The following is a 16,628-nucleotide window of genomic DNA, read 5'->3' on the forward strand; positions in this document are numbered from 1 at the left end:
CACCAGGAAAAATTGAATCCTGTGGAACTAAAACATTTCTTTTGGTTTGACAAAAGCTGTAAGATGTTTTGATTCCTCCTCCACCTCCAGATCCACCTGATAGTAATAACTGGCAAGACTTAAGGCAGAAAATACTGCAGCCCCAGCAAGTGGAGACACAACCTTACATAAATTGGGTGGTGAGTGCCTACCAATCAATCAATCAATCAATTAATCAGGGATTTATCGAGCGCGCTACTCACCTGTGAGGGTCTCAAGGCACTATCAAGCATGTTCACTTGTGTCTGAAAATGTACCAGAATTGCCTACTGGCTGTGTCAGCCGCATCCAAAGTAGACATGAACCAAGCATTTGCACCAGTACTGCCTTCTTTAACTATTGACTATGCCCTTTTGATATTGTTTTGGAGGGTGCTGAAGTGTATCTTCCATGTGCTCCTACTGCTGGTGCACAAAGCAAGGCACTTGAGTTTGCTATACACCATTGTATGGCAGTTACAGGCTCAATTATTCTGCTCACTGCCTCTAACCATTTACTGTCCATATCTGGCAGTGGACTAATGTTCTTGTGGACTGGATGCTTTCCTGCCCACGCTAACAATAAAGGAGTTTGGTTCCATGCATGATCTAATGTACTGAAGGTCCAGCAGTGATGGAGCATGTTTATTTTGATTTAGGAGGCTACTGCTATAGAAGTAGCAGGCATTACCAATACATATTGACATTGCTGCAAAATTGCTAGGGTCATTGATACACATTGATTTTTATTAACATCTAACCTAGTATTTCTAGCCAAAGAGACAACTGGACACAACAAGCATCCAATGCTCTTTTAACTACTCCATGAAACAGTGATATAATTTGGTGGAGATTGTTTTGCAGGGTAGGACTCAATATCTACCATGGGAGAGTCTGCCTTGATTTATTCAAAATAGCCTCCTGTCCTTCCTGAATATCATATGGTATTTTCATCCTCCCCCTTTGAGTTTGAGTAAACTGTTCCTCCAACACTGGACCTTGAATTTCCTCTTAATGTTCCTAAACTTCATCTACAGTAGTAAGTCTCATTTTTCCTTTATTTGAGCTCTTCTGAATCCTCCAATGGACTTTAATTTGGCATGACAGGGTATGGAAAGACATCTTCAAACTATTTTTTCCAGCAATGTTTCTGTTTCTGCGTGGTGTGCTTTTTGTCGACTTCCTGAACATAACATGCCTGTTTCTCCTTCAAAGCTCATGACACTTAGAAATATCTTTACCCTTGCTAGCCTTACAGTGGCTCTTTCAAAGGTCTTCTTAGGTCAATAATTTCATGACTGAGTTCTGCATTTCTTTTGTGTCATTCGAGACAGAATGGTCCTGCGTCTCTTGTTTATCTTTTGAAATCAGTAACCTCTTTGTTTGTTTTCTAGGTAGACACTCCTGTCTTACATTTACCTTTTCAGAACTGAATCTTCAAAGTGGATACCTTTGAGGTATCCTGTTTTACTTTCGAGGTTGAAGACCTTCGTCTTATGTTTCAATCTCCGTCATCTTTACATTCTGAGGCCTTTTCGCTTTTCTATCCCAGTGGCTCTTTGGACCCGGTGGGATGAGGTGAATCAAGCTTTCATTCAAATGAGGTTATCAACATCGAAGGTTTCTCCTTATTTATTATTTTTCTTAAATACATATACATCTTTGATGGTCTTTTATTTGAGGAGTTGCGTTCTTTTGGGCAGCTATGAAGATCCTTTTGGTTGCGGTATAGACGGAAGGCATTCTTTTGTCTTTGTAGTATGTACATTTTGTTGTGGGGGAGGTTCTCATGCCTCTATAGAATAAGAAACAAAATCTTGGTTGTCAGAATCTGTTAGATGTTCTCCTTTAGCCTCTTGTGCCTCAGGCATCACATTTCTCTAAAGCTAACTCCAAGCCTAACAACCCAAATGTATTCATTAGGAGTGTGGAGGTCAACATATAGTGTTAATTCCCCTATGTTTTTAAGCAACAGCAAGACGGGTGAAACCCATGGAGAGGATTCTATATGCTCAGTAACCCCTTTGGCACAAAGGTCATCAAGTATCTCTTTACGTTTCCTTCTGTACATCATAGGCACATTACACACCATGGGCTAGATGTAGGTAATTCTATTTTACCACTTCTTAAATACCGATTTTTACCGATTCGGTATTTAAGAAGTGGTAAAATAGAGGGGGGGGGATGTAGGTATTTCTGAATCGGTAAATACCGAATCGTTAAGATTCGGTATTTACCGATTCTGTAAATACTTATTTGGTAATGCCCATTGATTCCTATGGGCATTGAAGCCCATAAGAATCAATGGGCAATACCGAATCGGTATTTACCGATTCGGTAAATACCGATTCCTGCCAGGGTGCAGGGGGTGTCACTTTGACACCCTCTAGCACCCCAAATACAGGCATGTGTGCCATGTGGCACACAGACATGCCCATGGGCATGTCTGTCTGTCACATGGCATAGGTGTGCATGCACACATCTGCATGCACACCTGGATTCGGTATTTTACCACCCAATTGAATAGGGTGGTAAAATACTGAATCTGTATGGCCTTTGGGACTCAGAAGAGTCCCACCTACATTTGGATTTACCGAATTGGTAAAATTACCGATTCGGTATTTTACAGAATCGGCAAATTTACTGATTCGGTTAATTTACCGAATCTGTAAAATAAATGCCCCTACATGCCAATTCTTAAATACTGGTCGGTAACGGCCGAAATCGGCCGTTACCGACCGGTATTTAGGCTCCTGCATCTGGCCCCATATGTCTTAATAGTATTGCTTGACCCTTCAATATCATTTTGTGTCTAAAACCCACACATTTTCCAAGCTCTTGTTTAAATACATTACGGAACTTCATCATTAGTCCATTCACTGGTCTGCTCCTGCGATGTGCACCTATTCATTACCATTGTGATGAAACCTGGGTCTTCCAGGTGTCTAGAAATACGTTTTATTCTAACTAACAAGAGCAGACCATCAGCGATCCACTGAGCAGAACAGCACTAGGCTTAAAGATTCATGTTGAACACCCACCCTGAACCTACCCAACATTCTAAGAATGCCCCACTCTAAATGACATCCAGAAGACATGTGAAGGAGCAGAAGTACATAACAACTTATTGCAAACACAAGCCGGGCAGTGCAAAGAGTACGACCGAATCTGAGCTAACACCAGCAGCGTGCAACATGGCAGTGGGTAGGGCAGAGGCGCTGCACTCTAAAGAGGGTCTGTGCTCCTCGCTGCAGGATCTGTGAAAGGAATGGAAGGAGGACCTGAAGCAAGAGAAAGTGGAAATCCCTGAAACGTGTGACAAATGGTGATTATTCTCAAGCAAGACAGAGACCACATACAGGATCTTTCAACATTGGCTACTGATGGATGACGAGTTACGAGACTCATTTACGGCTCAGGTGCATGTTTTCCAGAAACTTTGAAGGGTTCATTTAGGCCACCCTCACCTGCCCTCTCCCACACTACAGAACAGGAGAACAAAAAGACAGCGTTTGTCAGTTTTTTGTATTTTTTAGAGATATTAGGAAGCAGGGAATGCGTTTGGTGCCTCTAGATTCCTGTTCATATTTCTCAGCTGTCACTCTGAATAAGACAGTTCTGATTGTCTGACCTATCTATTAGCAATTATGAAAGCATTTTACTTGTTTTATTGTTAAAAAATTAATTTTGCTAAAAGTGGATAAGCAACTTTTGCTGAGAGTGCATGGATGGAAAACACAGCAAGTGAATTGCCCCAGGCTCCAGGACCCAATCTCCTCTTTAAAATAAATACCTTATATTACTGTATTCAGATGGACTCATCTCGAAACCTACGGAAAATTGTGAGATTGTACGCAAATCACTGTCACCCTCTCATCAGATTATAAACATGTAAACTATAAAAATGTGCAGCATAAAGTACTTGAGTCTCTGAGGAGTCACGGTTTATGGTATGGGCTCCACTCATTGATCTATTCATTATTAGACTTTTTCTTTGAATTTTGAGACTTGTAGTCCTGTTTTATAATTGAATAAACAAGAGGACAAGTCGCAGAGTTCAAAGTAAAAACCTGGGCTGGAGCAGGGAATCATGCATGGGCCAGGCAAATGTTGCAGCGCTAAAGCTCCTTCAGTGTAACACACAGAGACCTAAGTGCTGCAAAATGTCCCAAAATGTGGTTTACTTTTGAGAATATTGTCCGACTTCACACTGATACTCACTCTTATTCCCTCCAGAAAGCCTCATAGGCTCATGGTGCCATCGCATTTAGTTGGGCGCGTTTCTGTGAATGTCAGCAGAGCTGTATTAAATTTCAGTATTCTGGGCAAACTGGAATTTTGCTGACTGGAGCGCTCCCCGTCCACTGTAAGGCCAGTGTCCTCCTCATTTACCTTATCTCACCTTATGGAAATGCTGGCACTGATTGTTGAAGATCTCACGCACACCCAGTGGCGTCACTAATGGCGTGCGGGGGGTACGGACTGCACCGGGTGACACCATCACATGGGGTGACACTGTGACACCAAAATGCAAAATATTACTGTCTATGATTCTATGTCACTCTCGGAAATTATTCTTATGCATTGTTTCAGCCAGGCCCCAGTGACAGAAATGTATTATTGAAATATAAAAATATCTCTGTTCTGTTAGTTATAAACACAAAAAACGCGTTATAACTTTGTTTTGCGTCAACCCTAGTGACGCAGCTGCTATGGCCTTTGTAAATATAGGACCTAAATTTACAAACGTTAATTTACTAGGGATTCTGTATGGTCCCGTTATTTGGCACTGGCGGACTTGGACGAGGTTCATCATGGGGTAAGTCGTGAGAGGGTGACACCATGAGTTACCTTACCGCACTGGGTGACACCAACCCTAGTGACGCCGCTTCGCACACCCCGTATCCTACTGACTGAGCTACTCCTCTAACCGAAAGGGGAAACAGCCTTTACAACGAGGTTTTTACCTTGTTGTAACTTTACCACGCATTTTTTAGCACGCATCTTTCTAACACGTGCATTAGTGCTTTAAATGGTCCGGTACTGTCCGGTACAGAGTACCGGCACTTTTTTTATTTTGAGAGGGAGAGGACCTGCACTTCTCAAGGGTGACGTAATACTTTTAATTGAAGAGTACCGGCACCTCTCAGAAACAAACAGGTACTCTGCTACAGAGTACCTGCACTTCTATTTTTCCATTTCAAGCACTGACGTGCATGCCTTAACAACGCATACCTTTACCTAGCATTTAAGGTAAGTTGGGGTGTGGGGGGTTTCCCCCCACAAATACATTGTTTTTAAACATAAAAACAATGCATGGTAATGACATGCATCGTAAAAGTATATGCGTGGTAAAAATGCGTGGTAAAGGCATCCAATGTATTTCCAGTGCTTAATTTGAGCAGGAGCTTTCAGGTGCTCAGCACCTGCACTTCTTTCACAGGGCCGGGGCTACAATTTCTGAGCCTGCAGGTGGTGGACTCAATATTAATTGTTTAAATTCCAAATAAAAAGAATAACATACATTGCATGGTTTGTGGCTGGTAAATGTTCATAGACAGGCCAGCATATGCGTGGCCAGGCAGGCATGATTGTGTATCACCAAGTTAGTGATGATGTCATCTCGCTGACAAACTATGTGTTGCATTCTATTCCCAGAGTCTGCTGCACCATGCCCCTGCCTGAGCCTAAGCCTCCCATTGGATATTTGTAGGTGGGGGCTGGCTCAAGACGGAGTTGAGGAAAGGACGCTGCAAGAGTGCATTTGGAACTTGGGAGTGAGGTCTCTTGAGGAAGAATAAACGAAAGTAAGTGTGGACTTTCCACTTGCTGTGTAGCCACAGTAGCATATCCTGCAGCCCTGCATTGCTGCTATCCTCAACGTGCTCGATGCAGCTGTGGCCCAACACAACTTTTGTGTGCTATGGCGTCACCTGTAGAATCTGTGCACTGCACCCCAGCATGGTAATTGTTGAGCGTTTGTGAGTCCAGTAGGCTCCACAGCCATACTTACCGGCATAGGCAGCATTACGGCTGGGGACAATGCCTGTGCTGTAGCAGGCAGGCTCACAGCAAGCTGTGCAGTGGATGCCAATGCCGTCGCCTTCCTGGACCTACTTATTACAGGCAAAAAACCCAGTTATACTGCACTGATTAATATATGTAAAAAAAGAATTTTCATTTGGTGTACATTTTGTTTTTGCACTCGGTGTAGGTAAGAAAGTAAAACACATGTCATCTTCCTCTTCTTTAGCAAAGACAACAGGAAAACGCAGAGTTCAAAATAGCAGGGAGATGTACAGGCTGACAACAGGAGTTACAGGCAGCAGACTTGTTATAGATGAGAGAGAGAGAGCAGGAGTAAAGAGGAGAAAGAAACAACAAGGAGAGGAGAGAGATAAGACGTAGCTAAGTAGAAGAAAAGGAGAGAAAATCAGATACAAAGAGAAAGCAGCCATGATGTGAAGAAGAGAGCATTAAGAAGAGAGAAGATAGAAAGAAAGGATGTAGAGGACAGGACAGAGGAAAAAAAGCAGACAAATGATAAAACGGAGACACAGCTAAACACTGCTAGAAGAGTGATCATAAAGAGCCAAGATCGAGGTGGAAGAGAGCAGAGCATGGATAAAAGTGAAGAGGAAAAAGGGCAGGGGTAGAATGAATAGAGGGCAGATCAGAAATGCAGGGAAAAAGGTAACACACCAGGTGAGACAAAGATGATAGAATACAATTAGAGAGGTTAGAAGATAGACTCTTAGAGCAAAGACGTAGGGGACAGACAACAGATCAAGGTTAGAAGATAGAGACTGAGGCAGTGAGAGTGTTGAAAGTGGGGTTCACCGGAGGAAGAAGTGAGCTGTGGCCTTCTTGGCAAAATTTTCAGCACCTGCACTTCTTTTTTTACAAATTAAGCACTGGGCATTTCCCTGTGTTGTACCGTCCTACAACCCTAGAAAGGCGCCTTGAAAAACATACTCCGCGGATACACAGGTCCCAGGTTTCCCAGGTTATGTTTGAGTAGCTCATTCATTTAGTGTTTTCTCATTGCATTCTGGGAATTGTGGTCCTGAAATTATAACAGGATAAACCGAAATACGGTACATGAACGCAGTAAAGTATCCGGGAATGGATGAGCTACTGATGCGTAGAGCGAGACCCCTGGTTTCATCACAAACCACCTTAGCTGTGAAACCTGCAATAAGTTTGAGTGGACTAGTTACCCACGGTGTCTGCTGGATTAGTTGCTGGAAGGTGTCATTCCAGACATACCACCCGGTAACACATAGTGGTAAGTGCACTGATCGGTACTGGTGGTAGCACGAGCGTAGCTTTGGTTTGCAGCATTTTCACCGATTGTTCTCTCCTACAGAGGATGCTGATGGGCTGGTGTGGAGGAAACTCTACTCTGTTGAACGGAGAAACCGATCAATCGATGCGGTGCATCCTGGGGTTTGTAGTCCCCCCCCCCAGTGTTCTAAGCAAATACTTTATTCGACGCAATAAAGTTAAAAAAGAAAGACTCGTTTGTAAAGCATCAGAAATCTAAGCCACCGTCCTTGACATTTGATATCAAACGCCCTGCTGAGAGCCTTGATCGACATCCGTGCACTGTTAAAAGCTTTTACAAGATTGCAATATGTTCGCACTCAATTTTAAGCCCTTTCTCGCGCGAGGGCAGATAATGGGCACTTGGATGTTTTTCTCCCTGGTTTCTATTGCATTACATTTGCCTGGACTATTTTTTCCTGTTCCTTTTACTGGCAGCACATAAATGTCTGTCTCTTCTCTGAGGGAAGCGGTAAACAGTCGCCTTTTGGTAGGTTAAGTGGTTGGTATTTTGATGTGTAGTTTTTTCTGGCAAATACTTTATGAGAGGGGGTCGGTTTACTACTTTATTGTGATGCGCAGGTCCTTTCATATCTTTTTTTAAAAAGAGGTTTACCTCCCTAAAGCACTCCACAAATTGTCTGGAGTAGGTGCAGCTGAAAGTGCACAACAGTCTGCTTTATACTTTTTTATTACAACAAACCTTACTAGCTTTCCTCATACAATTACACTCGCACGTGACATGCAGGTAGCGCCTTACACTGTGAGTACTAAACACGAATGTCACATTTGATGAATAACAAAAAAAAATATTTCTAATTTGTCATATCCACCCTAGGATGAGTTTAAAACCCACTGCTTTGTAACTACACACATTCTTCGCGTGTAAGTTCACAGATGTAGTGTCAGCTTGTAGTAGAGGGAGGCAACAGCCTTGAAATGAACCGTGGCTGAGCATCAACAAGGTCAAAGCAATCTGACCCCCCCAGTAAACTGGCCTCTGCCAGGAGGGTGTGGCTCGCCTTTGGTAGAGTGACTCGAGCACCAAGAAACTCGTCAGAGGAAATCCAACATATGTGCTCCACAATTGTGTTGTATTGGAGCAGTTGTATAGCGCTTCATACACCTGATGAGGCTGCAAAGCGCTTTTATTGGCTTCTGGGTGCTTTTCAGATCTCGGCCTAGCGTACACTGCGCAGTAGTGTCGCGCAGCCGAGATTTAATGTTTTCCTAGAGTGGGGCTTGAACCCGCCCCTCTTCTCAATTGGCTGGCTTCCTAAACGGAGGCCAGCCATTGGAGGAGAGGGGCATCACTCCGTTCAAGCCCCGGCTTTTTGGGATATTGGGGTGTGTTTTGGCTGTTCTTTCTCTCCCTGACGTCATCGGGAGAGAGCAGCCCCTCATCACGCTGCCTGCACACCCAAGTCAGCTCTCTGATTGGTGTTTCTTATTAACCAATCAGAGGGCAGATTTGGGCGTGCAGGCAGCGTGAGCATTTCTGCCCGACCACCTCCGTGGCTGTGAGATCATTGATATACAAGCACCGCGTTGATAAGGACGCGGCCCCGGCCCCGGCCCAGACTGCTCCGGGGATGGTTCCTGCAAGAGAATCATTGGTGCCTCTGGAACACTGGGGAATGGAGCGGGCATTGAGTGCCCATGCCAAGGCACGTGCCTGGCCTTCCACCCGGTGACGCTGTGCAGTGACTTTTAGACTCCGGGGTTTTTGTAGGAAAACTCCGTAAACGTAACTTGGAAGTCCTAGGACGGCAGTGAGATCCCACGGCCCCCACCGCGTGCTGTGTCACCCCCGTGAAGTGCCAAAGTCCAACGTGTCACAACTGTGAAGTGCCAAAGTCCAACGTGTCACACCCGTGAAGTGCCAAAGTCCAACGTGCCACACCCGTGCAGAATGAACAGCATGCAGCGCGTGACCCCGTACAATTTCAGGGCCCGTCCCGTTACCACCGTGCTCTGTCGCTGCAGCACAGCGCCCCCGCACTGTCACCGCCGTGCAGTGTTCCCTCAGTCCTGTGTCATCACGGAGCAGTCACCCCAGTACACTGCCAACGCTGTGCTGTGTTACTTATCCTCAGGCTATGCCGTTCACTATGCTGTCACCGCCGTGTAATGTACCAGTGTGCAGTCTCACCCCTGGTGTACCACCAGGGTTGTGTCACACCTGTGCAGTCTGTCCTCTACGCTGCGTCACCCCAGTGCAGTGTCATTTCGTGCAGTTACCCCGTGCAATGTGGTCAAATGTGCTCTCACCACTGTACAGAGTAATTGGCATGCAGTGTCGCGCCTGTGCAGTGCCAGGAAGCGGTCCACAGTGAGTGTGAGGCGGGGCAGGAGCACCGTGTTGTGCATGTGCAGTGGCACCCTGAGTAGGAGGGACCGTCCGCATGGGCAGTGGCGGTCCCTCCATGGCAATTAGGATGTGACCGCCAGGGTGGCGGTCACATCCTGTATTTTTTACATTGCGGCGGGTGCAGCTTCAAGCTGCACCCGCCGCAATGTTAAAAATGCATGTGTTGCATTTACATACACAAAGCGGCAGGCACCGCACGGTGCCTGCTGCTTTTGTACGCAAATGCAGGGGGGTACCATAGGTACCCCCCATGTGCACCCCCCACCCCCCATTCACCCAGGGGGCCCGCAACGGGCCCCCAAAGTGAATGTCCGTATGCTTTTCCATGGCGGAAAAGCCGCCGTGGAAAAGCATATTTACACAAACATCATAATATGGCGGACGGTGTCTCATAGACACCGCCTGCCATGTTATAGCTTTTCCGCCGCGGTCGGAAGCCGACCGCGGCGGAAAAGCGGCGGACGGAATTCCAGACCCACCAGCCATCCTAATTTGGCGGTGGGTCTTTGGAGTCTCCGCCGCGGTTTTTCCGCATCCTCCAGGCCGGCGGACACTTCCGCCGGCCCGGAGGATGCGGAAAAACCGCCATCCTAATCGGCCCCTAAGTGTGAGGCGGGCAAGAGCACAGTGTCACACCTGTGCAGTGCCAGGAAGCGGTCCACAGTGAATGTGAGGCGGGGCAGGAGCACAGTGTCGCACCTGTGCAGTGCCAGGAAGCGGTCCACGGTGAATTGTAAGGCGGGGCAGGAGCACAGTGTCACGCCTGTACAGTGTAACAGCCATGCAGTGTGCCCCGTGCAATGCCACCCAGCCTTCTGCCATTGTTGCTTGTGCTTGCTCTCCTGCCCCCTCGTTCGTTGTGCTTGCTCTCCTGCCCCTTCCCCCTCGTTGCTTGTGCTTGCTCTCCTGCCCCTGCCCCCTCGTTCGTTGTGCTTGCTCTCCTGCCCCCTCATTGCTTGTGCTTGCTTTCCTGCCCCTGCCCCCTCGTTGCTTGTGCTTGCTCTCCGGCCCCTGCCCCCTCGTTGCTTGTGCTTGCTCTCCTTCCCCTGGCCCCTCGTTCGTTGTGCTCTGCTGCCCCTGCCCCCTCGCTGTGACTGCTCCCCTGACCCTTCGCTGTGCTTGCTCCCCTGCCCCCTCATTCGTTGTGCTTGCTCTCCTGCCCCTGCCCCCTCGTTGCTTGTGCTTGCTCTCCTGCCCCTGCCCCTGCACCCGCCCCCTCGTTGGTTGTGCTTGCTCTCCTGCCCTGCTATTGGCATTGTAAATGACAATGCCATTTATTTATGTTTTAAAAACAAAAACATAAATAAAAATAATGTCATGAGCAATGCCAATAGCTCTAACTTTAAGAATGCCGAGACCATTGCATTGTAAATGCTTTTTTTTTTTAATTGTTAGATAGGAAAGTGATAGAGTAGAATGTCCTTTGTGGGAGATGTTGGTTGTGGGGCGCGAGGTGAAAGGTCAGGAGGTCATTGAGTAGCTCCAGACTTTGTGCCTTCCAAAGAATCCACTTTTCGGGGAGAGTTTACAGGGGTCCCCATCCCATTCACCAATGAAAATGTGAACAATGTCCTAAGATTCTCCACAGGTTCTGGCAGTGGCCCGACATTGAAACAAAATACCTCATGTTGTAGGAATTGAGCCCTCAGAGAGCTTTACACAATTCAGCTCTCAGGCACGAGCGCTGGAAGCAGGGCTGTTGCAGCACCCCCACAATAACCACTCTCAAGTTCAGAAGGTGGGTGATCAATAAAGATGCCTGGACCTTGTGTTTTCATCTTTTCACGTCTGCTGTGTTGCGTTCAGCCACGGAGCTCAAATGTCAGGCTCTGTCTCCATACAAACCGCTGCTTGTTCTTTTAAAATGGTAATGGGTGTTTTCTATCTTTCTCTGGCTACAAGATGAGAGAATTTTGTAAAAATGAACTATGTCACAATCTTCCTCGGGTATAGGGAGTATGAAAGGACAGGCTGTAGGATGTGCATTTGTTTCTTTCAGCAAAATGTAAAACCTGTAAATGAATTATAAAAAACCTATTAAAAATATATCAACATTTAGAAGCACAAACGTAGCACCTTCTTGTAATTTTGAAGTGCAATGGAAATATAGGGGCTTATTCACTTTTCCCCGGTAAACAACCTTTACAACGAAACTTTTACAACGCACTACCATTACAACGCGGTCATTACAACGCAAACCATTACAGCGCATTGCGCTGGGGGGCGCTCTAGGATAGGGAATAGGTTAATTTACTATCCAATAACCTTCCCTAGTGTCCACGGGGACTGGAGTTGGAATAGTAAATTAAACTATTCACTATCCAACACCCAAAAGCACTATGCGTTGTAATGGATTGCGATGTAAAAACCGCGTTGTAAAGGCAGGCGTTGTAATAGCCTGCATTGTAACGTCATACATCCCTTTTCCCCATATTAAAAGTGACACACCGGCGGCCCAAGGGGCTTGTAAATAAGCCCCATAGACTTTAATATGATCAATAACCTTTGCTTGGTGATCTGCAAAAGATAAATATTTGCGAAACCCAGTCTCCACATATTTTATCAGTAAAAGTGCCTGTCTGTGCAAATGTGTGTTGTCCCTAAATGACTGCGGTGCCACAACGTGCTTTAGTGATGTATGTTGGACAGTGTGTGCCAAAGTGTGCCACCTGCTGTATGCTGCACCCTGACCGCTCTCCTGCTGGATGGGCGTGGCGCATTTACTACCCTTGTTTTTGTCTGATGCTTGGATTTTTCATATCCCCATGACTTCAGTGACGTAACATTGATGGCAGCATCCCCACTCTTAATAATGGTACCAGCACCACTGCCTTCAGGATGACAAGAAACCAACAGGTTTTCTGGGGAGGTCTAGTAGCTCAGGGGCTCTCGTGGCTCAGTGGACTAATACATCCACTCCAGGGGCCTGTGTTCGACCTCATGGTCACAGGCTCAAATCCCGGTGGGTCCACTCAGCCTTTCATCCATCTGAGGTCGATAAAATGAGTACCATTGAGTTGGGTAACAATAAACATCTGTTATTCAGCGCCAAGAGACCTATGGGTGAACGTGCACTTTACAAATACACTTGTTATTTTATGTTATGGGGAGGAAAGCGCTCCTGACAAGGGCCGAACTGGCTACCAGGCATTTCTAAGTAAACAATGGAAAAACAAATGGTTTTAAAGTATGCTTTAAAACCATGTGTTTTGCTTTCTTTATTTAGAAGCACATGCAGGTCCCCATCAACAAAATCAGCCCCCACCACAGTGAAATCGGCCCCCAGCTTTGCAGCCCACCAAAATGCCGGCTAGCCAGTCCGGCCCTGCTCCCGACTCATCTGTAGTGTTCAGCCACAGGATGGAGGTCTCACAGGGGCAAGAAAGCTTCACTTCAAGGTCCAGGGCTCCCTTAACTCTGCGGATCAGCAGGATGCTGGCACCACCATTCTTAAAACAAAGGCAGGAGTATACATTCTGCAGGCAGCGCTAGAGATACCCCTCTGTGATACAGGGGGCTGGGCAGTCTGCCCACGTCATTGCCAGTCAGATTGTCTCTTAGAAGTGAATTGTGTCGGGTGTTTCAATCTTGTGAAGGTTCCTGTTCACTTTCACCTATGAAAGGTTTTTCTCAGCACTGTGGTTCATTTGATCACATTGCGAGATTGTTTGCCCTCGAACTGAGCCCGGCTAAGCCGGACAATGGATGCAATATCTCTTTCTGCAAGTTTACCTTTTGCAAAGTTCTTCTGGGCACAGTGGGATATTCTGATGGAAAAGAGCGTTGGTTCCTTTCTGCAAAGTAAACAATGTACACAATCATGCTTTTGAGTCTGTACCAGGGTGTATGCAGCACCTATTGTTCAAGTCATGATTGCTGCACAAAGTAAATATATTTTCCATAGATCACTCACACCCATACAGTGCCTAGGGATGGGAGGAACTTGCGGAGTTTCACTTAATGGAACTCTGCAGAGTTACATGAAAACTCCATGAGATTCTGTGGAGTTCCACGAGAGAAATCTGCACGTTGCTGCCTCTTTGCTGCCGCTCGAGTAGATGTTTCACTCAAGCGGCGGCTTTCTCACCGCGAACGATCCCCACTGCCCATATTGAAAAAAAATTCTCGCCAGGTGCCATCCCTGCACCTGAAAATCACGCTAGGGGTTGCAAATTCTCAGTCGCTCTCACCACCTTACTGTTGGCGAGCCGTGCTCAAGTAAAAACTCTGCCATGCAGTGGTTTGCGTTTTTTACCCGAACTCCCCATTACACACGCGTAACGCGGAGGGCAAAACTCTGCGCAGTCTGCCGGTGGAGTGGAATTTTTCATCCATCCCTAACAGTATCGTTATTTATTCATATATTTATGTGCTCATAGTCTTTTATAATGCAAAGCAGACCCAAGTGGGTAGCAGTGCGCTTTACATCTAGCGGGGTCATCACATAACGAAAGGAGGACTCGAATGTCAAGAAGGGCCCGGTCACCAATTAATGGGATGGAGAACTATTGCAGAGAATGGACACAGCAACAGGATTTGCAATGCAGGAGAGAGTTTGTGCTTCACAGGGAGCGTGAGACATCCAAGATCACCAGTTAATTAGCTGTAGGAGATACAGCAGAGAGGCTTGTGGACAATGCAAGCTAGTTTAAAGGTTCTCCTCATTTCAACGTGATGCCAGTTGAGTAAGAGTAGAATTGGGGGGGAAATGTGGCCAAAATTCCTGGTGTTGAAAATCAGTTGCACGGCTGTGTTAAGTTCTGCTTTCAGGAGGGTTAGATGATATTTTGAGATCCGCGACATGAAGGAAACAGCATCACTAAGTCGAGAAAGGACTTGGACCACGGATATCAGGTCCTCAGCTCGGATGAGGGATTTCATTCCAGGAAAGGGTCTGGTTTGGACCTGAGCACTTTTGGTGAGGACATTAATATGTGCATGCAGGTGGAGGTTCTTGTTGAGCGTGAGGTTGAAGCATTTGACACTATCAACAGGAACAGATTGACAATCCGGCAGGTTGGCAGCATCGATCCAGGCTTGGACTGCGGCGGAGCACTTTGTGGAAGGAGATGAAGATGAACCTGTTTGAGAGGGTTGAGCTCCAAGTGATGAAAGGATACCCAGGATTGGAGGGAGGTGGGGGTGGTTGATAAGGCTCTAATATCTTCTGGTGAGGAGGCTTTGACGTATAGCTGCATGTCGTTGATGTAGAGGTAGGAAGAGTTGTCTGATGTCCTAGTATGGGGCACGGTGGCTCCATGTACAGGATAAAAAGCATGAGGGAGAGCATAAACCCTTGGGGGACTTCTTGAGGTGGGATAAAGTAATTGAGAATGAGCGACCCAATTGCTTTTGATGGGAAAGGTTGCATAGATAGGATTTGACCCACCTCAGGACAGTGCCAGAGATTCCCCTGTGCAGTGACAGTGTTTCCAGGAGTGTGGTACGGGCGACTGTGTCAAATGTCGTGAATTCCTCCAGGGGAATGAGAAGGCAGGAGTTTCCTTTATCTAAGATGCGGAGCGTAGTATGGCCCACACTGTCCTGCATCCCGACCTGGAAACTGACTGAAGGTCCCCAAGGAGGTTATTTGTGTTGATAGAGTGAGTAAGCATTGGGCTAGGGGAAGCCCCAGGGATGTTCTGCTTTCCCAGTGGAGGTTGAAGTCACCGAGGGAGATGTTGTAAGAGGAGACGTTGGTGGAATCTGCTACGAGTTCTAACAGGGGCTTGATAAGATCTCTCTTACCACTCTTTGTTGTTATGAGGAGTCCATTTTAAATGAGATGCGGACGTGACAGCGGGGGAGGGGCATGAGAGAGGGTAGTTATGTTATGTTATGTTATGTTATGTTAAAAGCTCTTATAAAGCGCACGTTCACCGATCGGTTTCATGGCGCTAGTAAGCAGATAGTAGGATTTACGGAAAGTTGAGATTAGGTGTTGTGGGCTTGAGCAAACAGATAGGTCTTAAGCATCTTTCTAAACTGTCCACAAGTTGGAATCAGTCTAATCTCCACCGGGAGAGAGTTCCACAACTGAGGGCCTATGACAGCAAATCGAAGGCCGCCTAGCTTTTTGAGTTTAAAAGAGGGAATGGAGGGTAGTGTAGGGGGCGTGGGCGAGGATCCTGTCAGATTGTGGGGAGTTACAGTCAGGAACTGAAGGGATGCTACTGGGACCAGAAGGAGTTGTGTGCTCAGTTGCAGTCAGTGTGGAAGGGCCCATAATGAGTGGAGCGGGGAGAGGGCCAGGAAAAGGGAGGGATGAGGTGGATGCTTCTCGTTTTGTCTATGCAGAGTTGGGTTATAGAGCAGGAGAGGGGGAGGGGTGGCGTTGGAGTCAGAGAAGGGATCATTATGTTCTCTGTCAGAGGAGGTGAAATTTAAGATTGAATTCGGCGAGAGTTCATCTAGTGCTTGAATCATGACATTTCCATTGTTTAAATGGAGAGTGGTGCAGAGAGGAGCTGGTTTGGTAGAAAGCTTCTATCCATAGGGAATGTTTCTCACTCCTGTAATATCAAGGAGGTCAGTAAACACTGTTTTCCATTGGGCTGTGTTAAGGGAGAAGAAGTGGATGTCTGTTTTGAAGCAACCCTTTCTGAGAGGCTTAGAAAGATATACTCATTTTGAAGTGTTGCAGGGTTTTTATTTGCCCTTGGTTTTGTTTTCTTGTTGTTTCCTGCCCGCTGAGGGAAGATGGGCTAGTGAACATTGCTATGTCACAGCAGAGTAAGTGATTAGCACAGAAGGTTGAGTCAAATCCGATACACGAACCTGGTACTCCAACTCTCAAGTCGTCAGCTCTGGCCAGTACGCCACATCCTCTCCCCACGTTCATGGTCAGTAGTTGGTTCTGTTTTAGCTGGCGATAACAGGCTGGTGCCTCCTGACTAGAGCCCCCTCACTTATTT

The sequence above is a fragment of the Lissotriton helveticus genome, chromosome 6 (assembly GCF_964261635.1).
Source record: "Lissotriton helveticus chromosome 6, aLisHel1.1, whole genome shotgun sequence".
Lineage (NCBI taxonomy): Eukaryota > Metazoa > Chordata > Amphibia > Caudata > Salamandridae > Lissotriton > Lissotriton helveticus.